The following is a 12,893-nucleotide window of genomic DNA, read 5'->3' as shown; positions in this document are numbered from 1 at the left end:
CTTAGACATCATCCACACGAAGAGTGTTGTCCAGAGCGCTGAGGACTCAGGGACAAGGCACCTCTTACAGTCTTTCCAGCCCGGGCATATCTGCAGACCTCCTTCTCCTTGGCCGCAGCGTGGTAAAGTGCCTCCAGTTTGCTCTGAAGTAAGCAATATTATTTTAAAAAGTTGAATCTCAAAGCTGCCCCCAGGTGGTCTGAATGGCTGCCATCTCCTCTTGCATGTTGATGGATTAATAGGGTCTCACTAGCCACACCTGCTGAAGAGGGAGGAGGAAGGGGTCCTCCACCTTCCAGGGCCAGGCCTGGATGAGGCTGCAGGGATGAGGGAGTCCTCCCTTCACTCGACATCAGCCGAGGGTCTGCTGGTCGCCTGGCACAATGGGAGGCCGCTGGAGTGCTGAGAGAGCAAGCAGCTAGTATCTAATCTCCGTTGTTCACAGACTCTTCTGATCGCCTGTAGACTAGGTAGGGATGCCGTCATGAAGAGGGAGATGGGTTGGGAGGTGGTGGCTCTGGTTCAGGCAGTGGTGCTGGCTTGGATACTGCTGGTAGGCAGCCATGTGGGAGTGGCCAGGGCACAGACGGGCCTCACTAGCTGCCCTGGCTATTTGCCCCCATGTGCCAGTCCTGCCTCAACCCTCCCCGGACCATGAGCCTGTCCTTCCCCAAGTATGCCAGCCCTGCCAGTCTCCTGTTCCATGGCTGACGCTGTTCACTCCCCCTGGAATGTTCACATCCCCCACTTCCCACTCCTGGCCCGTCTGCCACTGCCTAGGCCAGAACCTTGGGCTAGTGACTAGATCTCTCCGGAGCTTAATCTCTTCATCTGTGAAAAGAGTGAGCATTGCATGGCCTCACGGGATTGTGAGGATGTGAGATACATAGTTGAGTGTGATTATTACAAGTAGCCTCCCGAGCGGTCTCCTGCTTCCAGCCTGCCTCCTGACTGTGCTCTTGGCCCATGATCCCGCGAAGACGAGATCAGCTCAGGTCATGCCTCAGGCTCAGAACCCTCTTGACAGCGGCTTCCTATTTCGCTCAGAGGAAAAGCCTTCTCCTGGCCCACAGGGCTTCCTGGTACTTCTCTCACCTCATCTCCCACCCCAGGGCCTGGTGAGGATTTGAGCAGACTGGGTTCTGCATGGCTCACTGTGGTGCATGTGAGTTGCGCCTTCTTGAGTTGTGCAGTGCACAACATGTGCAGCTGTCCGCCTCGACCCTGTCTGCCCCTTCTCGCTTCTCTCCAGCCACGTTGGAGCCCTTGCTGTTCTTCAGACACACCAAATGTGCTTCCTGTCCAAGCTCTTGCCAGTGAGCGCCCCTGTGCCCTGAATGCTCTTCCCCAGATACCCCTATGGCTGTTCATTCAGCTTCTCCAGGTCTTTTCTCTAATGTCACTCTGTGTAAAGTTGTACCACCCAGTGCACTGCCCCACCCCCATGTTTCCCTTTTCCCTTTTTTGCTTTATTTTTCCTCTTAGCTCTTACACCATCTAACATATAATACATTTTACTTATCTGGTTTATTGTCTGCCGGTTTTCAACAGGATCTAGGTTCTGAGGGCCACAAATTGTGTTTATTTTGTATTTATCTGGAGTGCCTAAATTCGAGCCTGACAGGTAGTCCGGTCCATAATGAATGAATGGATAAGTTTGCGATAGAGCAAGTGAAGTGTCTGGCGCAGTGCTCAGCTTACAGTCAGCGCCCGGTACGTGGGGACAGCTGTTGTGTTTCTTGTTGAGTACCCTTCAGGGACCAGCTCACATTCGGCTTTCTCTGAGCCCTTCCCCACCCCTTTCTCGGCTGAACTGAATCCTTGCTGCCTCTCTTCCTTGCTTTTCTTCCCTCTGTGCCTTCTCTCTCTGGGTGATTTTTGTCATGCTGCATTAGTGAGGCTTATCTCACTCCTTTCCTTGTTTGACTTTGAATTCCTGCAATGACTGGTGTGTCTGAATTTGTGTCTTTGTGCCCTTTGCCTGCCATTTGGCACAGAATAGGAGCCCAGGAAGTGCTTACTGCAAGTGGGATGCTCTTGAATATGCCAGGATCCTTACCAGCTGTCCTGACTCCAGCATTACTGCCTAACGTTCGCATCCGTTCCCAAGGTGGGGGTCAAGGGATAATTTGACAACTGCTTAAATGATGGACTCTCTGTTGGTGTATTTCAAGTGGATTTGGGGAGAGAAGGCCCCCCTGTACATAGCCCTTTGGATGACGGTGTCAGGATGAGCTGCATGTTCCATATTTGAGAGCCTGGCTCTTTGGCTATTTAGACCCCAGAAGGTTGGATTCTTTCAGTGGAAATCAGTGTGGTTGGAAGAAAAAATGAGAGAAACATTGAGCTGGCACTTAGGGGCATTAGGGTGGCGAGGGGTGCATGCCTTCTGAAGGTGACATAAGGAACGAGCCCCTGCTTAGCCTGGGGAGGGGGTGGGTGCCTTAGGAGGCCTGGTCAGGTAGGTGGTTTGGGCTCCACGAGGGAGACCTCACATGCCAGGCAGGGAGTTTGGTTTCTTGTATTGGAAGGAGATGTTCAGATTGGCGATTCTAGTGGAGGCAGGGGTAGGAGTCAAGGCGGATGGGAGCTGTGGGGAGGAGCTCTGGAGTCTTTTTCTCGTGTCCAGAGATGGTCCTGGGAGACCCACAAGGTGGCACAGCAGTGCTGGAAGTAATGGCTTCAGGGACCAGCAGTGACACCCACAGGGCAGTGAGCTGCAGCTGGACCAACAAAGTGCAGGAGGCTGAGGGCTTAGAGGCAGGGGTTTGGCATGGGTTGGGGTACGGGGGGCGGGGGGAAACTAAGAAAATCTCAATTAACAGGGCCAGAGGGGCTGGTGTTAGGAAGATGAGAAGCCTGGGCACGGGGCAGGGGCCTGCTAAGGAGTAGAGAATGGAAGATGGGAAAGGCACCCCAAAGCCAGGGTGTCACTTCAGGAATTCCATCCCAAAGCAAGCAAGGGGAATGCGAACCCTTCCATTGCAGAATGAATCAATCCCTGCCTAAGAGAACAATTTTCAAACCCCTGAAGCCTTGGCCTTTCCACAGTGTGGCCCCTGGGGGCCTCTTCATGTCCCTCTTTGGGGGCTGTTGTTGGTGTCCTGGGGTCTTCCTGCCCTGATCTGGTTGGCTCACCTGGTCATAATCCACTGCTTCTCTGTCATCGTGCAAGGCCAGTTGGTCTGACTTGTCAGTTGTCTGGCACCAAGTTGCTCTGCGGAAGAGCTATAAACCCAGAGACAGACAGGCTTAGATTCAAGTGTCAGCTCAGCCCCTAACTCTCTGTGTGGCCTTGGCTAAGATACTTGTTCTCAGGGGGCTCAATTTCTTTATCTGCCAGGCTATCAGCAAACAAGCTAAATCCCTGGGTTCTAGGCTAGAGCCCCTTAAATCCCTCCTGCCTCGGGGCAGGATTAGCCTCAGAGGATTGGGAAGGACTGAGCCTTCTGGTGGGAGCCCCATGGAAAGGCCAAGGCTTGACTTTAAGCGTCTTAGGGCTTTGAAAGTTGTTCTCTCACCCAGGGATTGATTCATTCTGCAATGGAAGGGTTCCCGTTCTCATTCCCCTCGCCTGCTTTGGGATGGAATCCTGAAATGACTTTGGCTTTGGGGCACCTTTACCCTCGTCTGTTCTCTACTCCTTAGCAGGGATCCTGCCCCATACACAAGCTTCTCATCTTCCTATCACCAGCCCCACTGGCCCTGTTAACTAAGATTTTCTCTTAGCCTTCCCTTAACTTTCCTTGCTTCTGACTTCAAACTCTGGGCTTCGTCTGCCCAGCTGGGGCAACCTTAGTGGCAAGAACACACATCCTACACTTAGCATCCCATTTCCTCTTAAGACAATACTTTCAGCCTTTTTCCGCATGGCTCCCTCATTCCAACATGCTTCTTTAAGGTGGCTGTGTAGTATTCTATCAAGGGAATGCCTTCATTAAGACATGAGCTTGTTATGGGGCATTTTGATTACTTCTAATTTTTGCTCTTTCAGCTAATGCTGCATTAAGCCATCTTTGTGTATTACAGAATCGTTTCATTAGATTGGCATTTATCTAGCTAATGGCAATGGCCCAAGAGTAGATAAAGAATCAGATTTTTTTTTTTTCCAAGAAGAATATCCTGAGGATATATTCAGATTTTACTTTAAATGCTAGGAAGGTTTTTGTCCTGTTTTCCATGATTGAAGAAGCAGGGTAATGGTAATGTAAGATTAGATGTAAGGAAAAGGCTGTGTATTTACAAGTAATACATGGCTTGTTTGTTCTTAAGTGTGGAGGTGAGCCCCATACATCCTCTTAAGGAGTAATCTGCCTGTGGAAAATTGAAGAATTATGTGTCCGTGTATTTTTGGCATTTTGTTTAAAACAATAACAAAATAAACAATGATCTCTTCTTGAGGATGTTTTAGAGAAATAGCCTAAAACAAGAAAAAGTAAATAGGATTTTTGAGGGAGAAACCATGTCTCCCTAAGACAGAGTGAGCCTGTCAGGAAGAGAAGTCTTCTTCACAGTGGAAGCAAATTGCCAACTTCCTGAAAAGGTTTTGGCTTTTTGTTGGCCATTAGTAAATGGCTAGAATGAAACAGAGAAACAGATGTCACTCACTTAGTCCCTCGTATTCTTTTTAACTTGACATCTGTATTGGGGTGATGGGGAAGGCTTCCTCCGTCCTGCTGATCGGTTGTTGATTTGGTCTCTGTTGATTGTTATGTAGACCCAGGCTCCAGGCTTTGCATTTCCACATAATCCAGCAAATGTTGACTGAGTCTTTACGGTGAATAAAGTAACAGGGGATAAAAACTTGGGGAAAAAACCCCATGCACCCCTGTTTCTGAGGAGCTTATGAACTGGGAGTGGGAAGGTAAGACAAGTCTAAAATTAATGACTGTTCAGACTTCCCCCGTGGTTCAGTTGTTAAGAATCCACCTGCTGATGCGGGGGACGCAGGTTCGATCCCTGGCCGGGGAAGATACCACATGCCTCAGGGCAGCTAAGCCCGTGCGCCACAACTGCCCACCCCGTGGCTCTAGAGCCCATGCTTTGCAACAGGAGAAGCCGCTGCAATGAGAAGCCTGCTCACCGCAACTAGAGGGTGGTAGCCCCCGCTTGCCACAACTAGAGAAGACCTACATGCCAGCGACAGAGACCCATCTCAGCCAGAAAGAAGTAAATAAAAATTTTAAAAAACTAAAATAAAATTAATGGTTACTCAAGAGAGATTGAGAAGAGGGTCCTGGGAGAAGTCAGCCCGACCCTGTTAGAGAAGGGAGGTATTCCATCTCATTGGACAGCTGGAGTGGGGATTACAGAAAGGTGTTTAAGACTGGTTACTCCTGTCAGCACCTGAAGGACTGGCTGAGATAGCACCTGGACATCTCCAGTGAAGATAAAAGGCCTGAGTAGAGGAAACTGAGGCAGAAGGACAGGCTGTATGTTCGGGGTTTGGCTTAAACAATGGCTCGTGTAATAGTAGTCACTGCCAGCACATTATGGAGTGTATCAGGTATGAGGCATGATTCTAAGAACTTTATCTCTCTATTAGCTCATTTAATCCCTACAGTGACCCAAATGAGGTCTTTTATAATCATCTCCATTTTACAGATGAATGGATAGACATAAAACAGTTTATTAACTGCCTAAGACCATAGTGTTATACAACTGAGATCAGAGCCAGTTGGTCTGGCTCCAGAATATCTGCTTCTAACCAGAAAGCTGTCCTGCCTCCCATATAGAGGAAGAACATACATGGATTAGAAAGGTGGGTAGACACCATATTTTAGAGGCTTGGGGTATCAATGTTTAGAGATGCAGAAGTGGGAGAGGGGCCAGAGATGGACACGAAAGGGATCATGGTGATGGATTTGGGGGAGTTTGATGAGAGCTCTGGAAGGAGCCTCAGGAAGAAGGAGCTTCAAGGAGGGGTTTGTTAACAAGGCAGAGAGTTCCAGGAGGTGAGATCTGAGGGCATGTCTGAGCCAACCAGAAAGCCTAGAGGGTCTGTGTGGAGGGGGCAGCCAGGCTGCAGACACAGGAGCATCAGCCGAGGCTCTCCTGACTACGGTGCTGTTCGCTCCAGGAGGCTCTGTATTCTGAAGATGGCAAAGCAGGTGCAGGCACTGGGTATCATTGCCTGTATCCTCTTATTGGTAGAGGCAGTCGTGACAGAGAGGGCAGGTGAGAGCTGGCACGGCTAATTTGGCAAACCCAGTGGCTTTTCTGCAGCCTAATCATTTCTGAAAGCTATTTGCTATGCTCAGGCATAAGTGTGACTGCCTCATCTGAAAGCTGCAGCAATCGCTGTTTTTCCTGGAAAATTGGGCCCATGTGGGCTCTGTGTGTGGTTTATTTGAGTTCCATTTTTATAGCCTTATTACCTTGTCCTCATGATGCAAGAGGCCTCTTTCTCCTCAAGCTTTGCTGTGAAAATTGTTTCTTAAAAGGCACAGAGTGATCTCTCATCACTGGGGTGGTGCTCTCTCCAGAGCAATGCTTTTCTGCAGACTCTGCACACATTTTTCATCACCCCTGACACCAGTTGTCATGTTTTCTGATCGTTTGCAATTTACTGAGAACTTTCAGGCAGCTCTTGAATCTCACTGCTGCTACTGCTACTGCTAAGTCACTTCAGTCGCCTCTGACTCTCTGCGACCCCATAGACGGCAGCCCACCAGGCTCCCCCATCCCTGGGATTCTTCAGGCAAGAACACTGGAGTGGGTTGCCATTTCCCTCTCCAATGCATGAAAGCGAAAAGTGAAAGTGAAGTCACTCAGTCATGTCCGACTCTTAGCGACCTCATGGACTGCAGCCTACCAGGCTCCCCTGCCCATGGGATTTTCCAGGCAAGGGTACTGGAGTGGGGTGCCATTGCCTTCTCCGTTGAATCTCACTGCCTAGGTGTTTGCCACGGTTTCTTCCAGAAGACTTTGTGCATGTAAATATCTGTTCAGTTCCTTCCTCTCTGACGGATGTCCCTGCCAGTGACCTTGTGAGTGCCTGACAACCAGTCTTGTCCTCTGGCCTTGAGTTGACAATGTTGGTAATTAGCATTTATGGAGCCTGAGCTATTTCTAGGCATGGCACTAAAAGATTTATATTCATGAGCTTAATTATTTCCAGTCTCCATAAAGAAAGTACTGTTACTTCCTCCCATTTTACAGATGAAGAAAATGAGTCTCGCAGAGGGAGAGTAACTTGCCCCAGGTCACACAGTAAATGGCAGAGCAGGCCTCCACCCAGGCCTTTCTGACCTTGGAGCCCATGTAGTCCCATTCATTCATTTATTCATTCATTCAACCACACAGGATTGTTGTTACAATTTGCCAAGCACTGTTCTAGACCCAGGGGATACAAGAAGAGAAAAAGAAAAGCAAAAATTCCTGCCTTTAGCTTACATTCATATTTGGAGAGATAGAGGAACAAAAAACAAAATATACAGTATGCTGTATGGTAATAAGGACTATGGGGAAAAGCAAAGTAAGGTGGTCAGCTAAGAAGTGTTGGGAGGATTTTAAATAGAGAATCGAAGGCCTCATTGAGAAGGAGACAGAGTTGTTAGGTCAGATAGCAAACAGACATCTCAAATCTCAGTGAGTCAACTCAAGAAAACTTTTATTTCTCAGAGAGAAAAGTTCCAGTGGGGCTGCTCCTGGTTAGCAGGCATCCTTCCTGATGGTTGTTGAGGGACCCACACTCCTTCTATCTTGTGTCTCTGTCAAGGCCCCAGATTCCTTTCCATTCAGCTGAAAAAGAGAGAGGACTTTGGGAACGTTTTTACAGGCCAGTGTGGAAGAAGCCTTGCATCTCTCATACTCAGAACTCAGTCACATGTGTGCTCCTGACTGCAAGGGAAGCTGGGAAATGTAGTCCAGCCATGTGCTTACTAGTAAAAGGAAATGGATTTTGGTAAACTCATAGCATGCAGGCTTCCCTGATGGCTCAGGGGGTAAAGAATCCACCTGCAGTGCAGGAGACATGGAAGATGCGGGTTCGACCCCTGGTTTGGGAAGATCCCCTGGAGGAGGAAAATGGCAACCCACTCCAATATTCTCTCCTGAAAAATCCCATGAACAGAGGAGCCCAGAGGGCTGAAAAATCCTGTGAACAGAGGAGTCTGACAGGCTCGCAAAGATGGGTAAACTCCTAGTATAGTGTATAGTGAATGAGGTGAAGAAGTTAGTCATGGGTCTAACTGGGGGAGAGAGTCAGGCTTGGGAACAGCGGGTGGACAGAGTGGCTGGAGTAGAGTGAGGAGAAGGGGAAGACGTGGTGGAAAGTGAGGACGGAGAAGTAAGGGGGCCAGGCCACTAAGGCCGTTGTCAGGCCTTGGTTGCTTTGTGACTGACAGGGAGAGCCAGGAACACTTCAGCGTTTTGAAAGAGGAATGGCATGATCTGAGTCATATCTTGACAGACTCACGGTGCTGTGTTGAAGGAGAACTCAGGGAGAGAAGTTGAGTGTGTTGGCATTACCCAGTGAGTGATGAGAGCAGCTAGGTCCCGAGTGGAGGTGGTGGTGGTGGAGATGCTGGGAAGTGGTTGGATTTGAGCTCTGTTCTGAAGGTGGAACAGGTTTTGCTGTGGAATGGGTGGTGGGGTGGGACAGAAAGAGAGGACTCAGGATGGTTCTGAGATTGTGGCTTTTGCTTAATGACTATTAGACTCAACTTTCAACCCTTAGAAGTAAAAAGAGGGGAAGAGTTTTTGGAAAAAGGTATCCAGACACCCTCTGGGGCCTGACCTGTCTCTCATAGCCTCTTCTCCACAGTACTTCCTTCAGCACAGATAGGCAGTTCTTTTTCACAATGAGCTTTTAGACAGCGGGACTTGGGGGACATCTGTGGCTCCTCTCAGCACAGAGTCCGGAGGGGACAGCACTGTCAGGGGTCTCATGTCATTACCGGGGGTCTTCGGGCTGAGCCTCAGGGCTCCTCCCTCGGGCTGATGTGGAAGGTGCCCAGTTTCCCTCTGGGTGATAGAGAGGAGCCTGCAGAGGCCATTTCCATGCTGTGTGTAATGTAAGAATATAACTGTGTTTTGGAGTGGGAGCAGAAACAGCTTCCCTGGTTCTTCCTTGGCAATCATGACCTGCCAAGGCAGAAATGAGAGAGGGAATTTTTTAGTGGACGATGCTCCCGCTAGGAGCATAAAGGGAAAGAAAGTCTATCTTAAACAGAGCAGAATATGAGCTGTGGCAACAAATATTGCCTGTCTTCTAGGTGCTGGGCACTGGCTCAGTTTTTTGGTTTCATTGGAGAGGGAAACAAATATATACTGTTCCTGCCCTCCTGGCAGAGTAGACTAGAATGATTTGCTGCAAGAAATTATATTTACACCCAAGTATTCCTTTTTTTTTCTTTAGTGATTGTAAATGATACTGTATTCTTAATTTCAGGGTCCACATGTTCATTGCTAGTATCCAGGAAAACAGTTGAGTTTTTGTTTTTATTTTGTATCCTTCATCCTTGCTAAACTCACTCATTGGTCGTAGGCATTTTTTTTTTTTTCTTTTTTGGTTATAGTCCTCAGGATTTTCTATCTGGACAGTCATATCATCTACAAATAGAGATGACGGTTTTATTTCTTCCTTTCCGGTCTGTTTGTTTTGTTTGCTTTTGTGGCCTCTGGTGCTGGCTGGGACTTGGAGCACTTGGTTGAGGGAGGGTGCTGGGAGTGGACAGCATCATCTGTTCCTGATCTTGGGGGCAGCGTTCAGTCTTCTCACTGGTAAGCGCACGGTTAGCTGTAGATGTTTTTTACAGATGTCATTTGCCCTTCGTCGTATGGGTATGGGTGCGACCATGGGCTATTCTGTGGTGTTGGCTGATATAGCGCAGTTATTATCTAAAAGTTGTCTGTCTTGCTGCAGGCAGCAAGCTTTCGTTGGAGCCTTTTTGGTCTGTGCTTGTTGGCATCTCCAGGTTCTTCCATTCCAAGTGGGACATAAAGCAACCATGGGCCGCTCGCCACAGTGTCCTTCCTCGGGGCTGAGGCCCCTTGCTGGACTGCCTTCTTCACTCTGCCTTCGGAGTCTTCTCGCGTTTGCCTTGTGTGTCCCGTGTAGGAGTTTTCATTGTACACAGAAGGTGGAAAGGGGAGAGTGTGTCTTCTTCATCCTCCTGGAAGTGGAAGTGGTTAGAGAAACTAGAGGATTGGGTGGAAGCCAGTACGTGGAGGGCCTTCACACCAGGGTTTTGACTCTGTAGCTGGTAGAAGGGCTCTTGGAAGGTCATCTCTGCCATGGTGTGGAGGGATGGGGAAGGGGAGAGGCAGAGAGACCAGGAGGCTGGTACCTGAGCTCAGGGAGGAGAGGATGAGGTTCTGGACTATGACAGCAGACATGGGGCAGAAAGAAGAAGGGGGAGTCCACATGGGCCTTGAGGAAGTCTGAGAAGACCAGGTGAGTCTGAGATTTCTAGCTTGGGCAACTAGCTAGGAGATTGGGAAGGCAGGGGAGGGGTGTGAGTGTAACCTAGTGGGTATATTCTAGGCCTTTTAGAGCATGTCAGTAAGACTGGACTTGCTGTGCTTGCCTTCAGGGCTGACTTCACAGAGGAAGCCTGGCTGCTGTGTAAAAACCCAGGGAGCTCACATTCTGGGCAGAGGAACCAATGTGGAGAAAGGCACGGATAGAGGAAACGTCCCAGGGGGCCTGTTGGGACTCCAGCTCGTCGAGGCATGAGTGGGTAGTTACTGGTTCCATAACTGGGAAGGATGCTGGATGCTGTAGGAGTTCACAAAAGCAGGAGGTTCCGGAATAGGAGCTGACACTGCTGGGGATCCATCTGGCGCCTCCGGTTCATTGTGCGTTAACATCACTCTTTCTTACTGCAGACAGGCCTCCCTCCCTGTGAGGCACCACTGCTGATAGCCCCAGTGTAGCCATTCCAGCGAAGGGAGAACTCCGTTCTCTGCATCCATATATCAGTTCTAGAGAACGGCTCTGGATGGCCCAGCTTGGGTGATGTGCTTGGCCTTTGGGAACACTACAGCACAACTGGCTGTTGAGGGGTGAAGATTGCTCTAATCTGAGCTGGATGGATTACCCTACCCGCACCACCCCCCAACCCCCCAACCCCACCCCGCATTGGGTCAAGCAAGACCTTTTTAAAAAGAAAGCAGAATAAAAGTATCTAGGGAAGATTTAAAAAAGAGAATATTTACTATGGTTTGTTGTAATATATTTTGAAGAATTTATCATATGGCAATGTGTAGGAACTCTGTGTGTGCTGGGACATTCAGTCATGTCCTACTGTTGGCGACCCCATGGACTGTAACTCCTCTGTCCATGGGATTCTTCTGGCAAGAATACTGGAGTGGGTTGCCATGTCCTCCTCCAGGGGTTCTTTTCAACCCAGGGATCGAACCCGTGGCTCCTATGTCTCCTGCATTGGCAAGTGAATTCTTTACCACTAGTGTTACCTGGGAAGCCCAGGAGCTCTTTGGAAAGTTATAAAGCAGGGGACTTGATCAAATCTAGGTTTTCTTAAAATTATCACTGTATGAGGTTGTGGTTGAAAATCAGTCAGTGGGGTCGCAAAAGAGCTGGACCCAACTTGCAGCTAAGCCATCAATGGGTAGATCTGGGGAGACTGGTTGAGAGGCTGCTGCTGTGGTTCTGAGGAGAACGGATAAGACCTGAGCTACTTCCAGTCCTTCGATTCTTATTTCATTTGGAGTTCACCTCCAGCCACAGCATCAGGCACCCCAAGGAGAGAGAGAGAGTCTGGAGGAGACAATCAGGCAGGCAGGGCATGGTGAGTGAAGGGGGCTTCAGGAGGACTCACCACCAGCACCGAGCAGGTAACCGCTGTTCTCCGGAAGGCTAAACTTGCTCTTTGGAAACAAGTTATGAATTGGTGGCAGATTCAACATGCCTTTTTTATGAATTCTTAAGAAATGTGAATGTTAATGGCTTCTTGTGGTATCCTAACTGGGAAAGTAAGTTGATTAATTATATTTTTCTCCTTTTAAGAAGTATCTTTTCTTTAAGGAGTCAGATGATAGGAGATATATCAGCACTGCCAGGGACACTGGCTGGAAGACCCCGCCTTGCCCATCAGCCTACCCTGGGGCCCGCCAGTCTACTTTGGAAACACTTGTCCCTTGGGCATTGTCCTTGCTGGGAAAGCTTACAAGAATTTTAACCAAAGAAGTGACGTAATGTGTCTTACATCATAACAGACTCTGTCCTGTATTGAGACTAGGCCGTGGGTGGAGGTGGCAGTGACACCAAACACAGAGGCAACGAGAGCAGGGGCACCAGTTAGAGGCTCTGGCAATAACCTAGGGTGGCGAGGGCGGAGGGGGTGAGGAATGGCCACATTCTGAATATACTGAGTTGGCAAAAAGGTTCATTTGGATTTTAACCAAGATGTTGCGGAAAAACCCGAACGAAGTTTTTGACCAACCCATTATTTTGAAGGTAAAAACCAGTTTTGGTGAGGATTGGAGAGAGAAAGAGAGATGAGAATGACTCCAAACCTCTCACCCTGGCAACTAGAAGACCAGGAGACCATGCCTTTAAACTAAGATTGGTAAGATTCTGGGAAGAGCAAGTCTGGGGGAAGGTCAGGGGTCTATGTGAGACGTGTCAAGTGTGATCCAGCAAACACATCTCACAGAGACCTCCTCTCCACTTGACATCTTCCCTAAAGCAGGCAGTAGAATATACTAGCCAGGAGTCCAAACGAGAGACCTGCGCTTGGAGAGAAATCTGGGCATCCTTGATGTGTAGGAGACTAGCTGAGATCACCCGGGGGGGATTGAAGGAATACAGAAAGGAGAACTATGATTCGAGTCCTGGGGCTTTCTGACATTAAGATGTGGGGAGACGAGGAAGAACCAGCAAAGGGAACGAACAGCCAGTGAGTGAGGTGGGTGGAAAGCCTAGA

At 48.9% G+C, this 12,893-nt stretch overlaps 1 protein-coding gene across 10 annotated transcripts in view; it reads left to right on the top strand.

Annotated features, from left to right (window-relative positions):
• The window catches only part of BMAL1 (basic helix-loop-helix ARNT like 1), a 110,176-nt gene that overhangs the window by 18,795 nt on the left and 78,488 nt on the right, over positions 1 to 12,893 (top strand). For 3 of the 10 annotated variants that reach the window (XM_060399250.1, XM_060399246.1, XM_060399248.1), the window contains exon 2: positions 12,425 to 12,536. The exons of 5 other annotated variants lie outside the window; for them this stretch is intronic. The gene's annotated coding sequence lies outside the window, so the exon portion shown is untranslated. Of the gene's footprint in view, positions 1 to 3,043; positions 10,400 to 10,538; positions 10,686 to 12,424; positions 12,537 to 12,893 lie in introns of those variants that run through there. 2 more of the 10 variants (XM_060399253.1, XM_060399247.1) reach the window with 2 other exon arrangements.

This window comes from Ovis aries, chromosome 15 (genome assembly GCF_016772045.2).
Source record: "Ovis aries strain OAR_USU_Benz2616 breed Rambouillet chromosome 15, ARS-UI_Ramb_v3.0, whole genome shotgun sequence".
Taxonomy (NCBI): Eukaryota; Metazoa; Chordata; class Mammalia; order Artiodactyla; family Bovidae; genus Ovis; species Ovis aries.
The sequence above is the reverse complement of the archived record's forward strand: the minus strand, read 5'-3'. Positions and strand labels throughout refer to the sequence as shown.